A 4,097-nucleotide genomic window follows, 5' to 3' on the forward strand; every position below is an offset into this window, starting at 1 on the left:
CTCCCACTCTGTCCAGGACATTCTAATGTGAGCCCTTTCAGAGAAGTTGGTAGTAGTAGCTGGGAACCATCTAGTTTTGCTGTTCTCAGGGTCATGGGGACTAATGTTCATGTGATCTAGTAGTCCACTGGACTAATTGTTTCTATACATTGTCAATTTTCTTCACTCTTCTTTACTCTGGATAAGGAGAGATCAATAGTTGGTTGCAACATAGATGACTGCTCACAAGCTTTTAAGACGCCAGACACTACTCACCAAAGTTAGCAGTCAAGTGCTTTACCACTGTGCCTTCTGGGCTCCTGGGTGATGCAAATAGCTAATGAGCTCAACTGCTAAGCAAAAGGTTAGTGGTTTGAGTCCACTTAGAGGTGCTGGCGTGGCACTGAAGCACAATGAGCTGGACTGCAAGGTCAGTTTGAACCACAAGATAGGTGGTTCAGGCACACCAGCTGCTCTTCAGAAACCCTGCACAAGATCGCTATGGGTTGGAACTGACATGATGACACTTACCAAAAACAGAGGTACTTCAGAATAAAGGTCTGGTGATCTACGTCTTAAAATATCATTTATGGAACGTAGTTCTATTCTGACACCAGGGCTCGCCTTCATTTAGATTCAGTCAGTGGTTTCTGGTGGGGTTCTGATGTGGTTCTGTAGGATAAGCGCTGGACTGCTAACAGCAAGGTCAGCGGTTCAAACCTACCAGTCACTCCTCAGAAACCCTACACATGAGTTGGAACCGACTTGACGACATTTAACAGCAATAGTGCCAACTGGTGGTTTGGCTTATGCTAAGTGATAAGACGGAGAATCCTACTTCAGATGCCTCAGTTCTGGGGTCAGAAAAGGCTTTCCTCAGTACCCCTTGAGAGTCTCAGGGGTGGCCCAGGTGGTAGTGGCAGATCTGAGGTGCAACATTCCTCTTCAGCCAGAGCAGCTCTGCTTTTTATCTGTCTTCTATGCATGGACTCTCAAGAGAATAAGCAGTCTCATGCTCAACTTGAACTCTGGAGCCACTGGTCTTGAGGCACCCATTGCTTTAAATATCAAGGATGATTTCCTGGAGGTAGTCCTTGCAGGAACCAAGCTCTGAGCCCAGTTTAGCTGCTATTATTGTGAAAGATACATCAGGGGAAGGCTCAGGGAGGTATGCGTTTGTTTGGGAAGAAATTGTCCCCTCTTCATTGATTAAAAAGAAAAAAACAAACAAAAACAGGGAAAACTCAGAGTTAGTATCTGAGTGGGAGGAGGATTAAAGGTTTTTTTGTAAGCCAGGTGTTTGCATGGCGTGGGAGACTTTTTTGCCTGGGGGACTTTCAGCTGGACGCTGAAATTTCATGAAAGCGCTAGCCAGTAGAGGGCAGCAGCGAGACAGCCAGTAGAGAGAGGCAGGGCCAAGATTCCCCTGACAGGGACCCCTTTCTTATAGGTAGGGGTAATTTGAAAATAATTAGGATTATGTTGTGACACGGTTTTTTTGTTTTGTTTTGTAAAGCCAAATGTATTCTACTTAAAGACATTTTGATTTTCTTACTTGTATGTGTTCAAATAGGTGGCTTATAACCTTCAATAATAATGGTTAACATACTTAGTGTGTTGCTTACTCCATGTCAGATGCCGGTCTAAAAAATTCATCTATATTTAGTCATTTGATCCTCACAATTACTCTAATTATGCAGACACCATTATTATCTCCATTTTACAGATAAGGAAATTGAGGCACAAACAGATTAAGGAACATGACTAAGGTCACAGAGCCAGCAAGTGATTGGATGGGCCTGGAATTGGAGCCATCACAAGTCCCATCAATGAATGAAGTGGGGGAGCAGTGGGGATCTGGAGTGGGCACACCTCTCTAATGGTGTGGCACTGTAGTATAAGCACTGGACTGCTAACCACAAGGTTGGTTACGAGTCGCTGTGAGTCAAAACAGGGTCTCTATGAGTGTAAACTGACTTACTGGCACTTAACAATAACAATGTGACATTTCTCAATTTTAAAATGTTTGTTGTTAGTACCACAGCAATCCCATGCACACTGACTTGGGCCATTGTGCTCCATAGGACTTTCACTGACTGATTTTTAGGAGCAGTTCCTAGTCTTACTCTGGGAGCTCTGCTGAAATCTGCTCTGCTTCTGGATACAGCTGGCATCTGTCTGTCTGTCGTCCAACCCTCCTGCACTTTCCTATAGCATTAAAGCCTCTTTTCAAAGTTATTTCTCTGATAGTGACGGAGTACCCAGTGAGCAAGGTAAGCATGGGCTTATTTGTGCTTACTCACTGATCTGTAGCGAACATTTTCACATGGGTTTTACCACTTTAGTCACTGTATAGTTGTTGTTGTCCTTAAGTGCCGTTGAATCGATTCTGTCTCATAGAGACCTTGTGTAGGGTTTCTGAGGATTGACTGGTGGATTTGAACTGTTAACCTTGAGGTTATCAATCCTATATTTATCCTACAGTACCATACCAAGCAACAGTCCTGTGTTTATCCTATAGTGCCACACCAAGCACAAATAAGCCCACGCTTGTCTTACTTATGAGTAATCCACACATGATAGCAATGCACAAATGTCCACTAATAGGTGGTGGCTGGCAGCTGAACATTGCCTGGGAATTGAACCTGGGTCTCCATCAGGGAAGGTGAGCATTCTGCCACTGAACCTGTCATAAATGTTGGCTACTAGCTCATCTACAAAAAAGAGTAAACATTACACACCTGTAAGTGGTATCGTAGTGGTTACGAATCGGGCTGCGAACCTTAAGGTCAGCGGTTTGAAACTACCAGCAGCTCCGCGGGAGAAAGATGAGGCTTTCTACTCCCGTAAAGATTTACACCCTCGGAAACCCTGTACAGGGTCGCTATGGGTCGGAACCGACTCGATGGCACTTAACAACAACAACAACAAAGTGGTATCTCCAGTTTGTGACTGATGGGTAGATGTTAGCAGGCCTTGTTGTTGTTTTATTATAATTTAGCAAAATACTTGGCTCTCTTCCCTTATTTAAATATCTATTAGTCTGCAGACTCCTAGAGACAAGACCCTCCCCTCTGCACCAGTTGAAATGTTGCAGTGTGCTCCACTGGGCTGTGGTGGGGGCTGGGCAGAGGGGAGCAATTTTGGCAGCAATATTCAGGAGCCTGTGGACTCATTTCAAGAAAAGAGCCACCTTATCTTTTTCCTGCATCTGTACTCACCCTCAGAGGGCGGTGTGAAGAGAGAGTGGTAAGAAACTAAAATTGGTAGTCTTGGTCAGGGAGCTCTGCTTAGGCTTTTAAAAAAAATGTTTTATTGTGAATTATGTGATAGGTTACGTGGGAGAACATTAGCTTTACTTTCATCTTATCACATATCGTTTCATTGCCATGGTTACAATCCCCTCCATGCATCATCAACCAACCAAAGGGTATACCCTGCAATCCTGCCCCCTGTACCCCTGCAAGCCTACCCCCTCCCCCCCCCCCGTCAGCACATAGCCCCTCTCCCTCTCTGGATCTAGAGTCCCCAGCCGGTCCATCTCTCCACGTTATGGTCTCTGCCTTCATCTCTGGCCTCACTGTTTCTCTGGGTAGGGTCCCTCACTCCGCTCTTCTCCTTTGATGGTCCCAGGGACCTCCTTTCCTGGACTGCAAAGTCAACCACTCCCCTCCTTTTGCTACAAAATGTCTACCTTTACATTTCCAACACTCACAGTCAGTCCTGATAGCAATTATTCACTTTTGTATCACAAGAGACCTATCCCCATCTCCTTTCATCAGCCCCACCCAAACAGATTAGATAATACTCCGTGGAGAGTCTACCTTCCTCAGCGCCCTCTGGATCTAGGCTCCCTCTTGAAACCTTATTAGCCAGTCACTTCTTGCCTTTGCTCTGCTTAGGTTTTGCAGGCTACCCAGTTAGGTTCTGCAGTGTGCTAAGAGTTGGAAACTCAGGAAGAGTTACAATTTAGGAATTCCCAACGCAGGACTCACATATGGAGCGTGGTGGTTCCATACAATAAACACTGGACTGTGAACCACAAGGTCTGCGATTGAGCCTTACAGTTAGCAGTTTCTCCAGAGAAAGAGACTTTCTGAACCCACGAAAACGTAAAG

Source organism: Chrysochloris asiatica, unplaced genomic scaffold (genome assembly GCF_000296735.1).
Source record: "Chrysochloris asiatica unplaced genomic scaffold, ChrAsi1.0 scaffold00224, whole genome shotgun sequence".
NCBI classification, from domain to species: Eukaryota; Metazoa; Chordata; class Mammalia; order Afrosoricida; family Chrysochloridae; genus Chrysochloris; species Chrysochloris asiatica.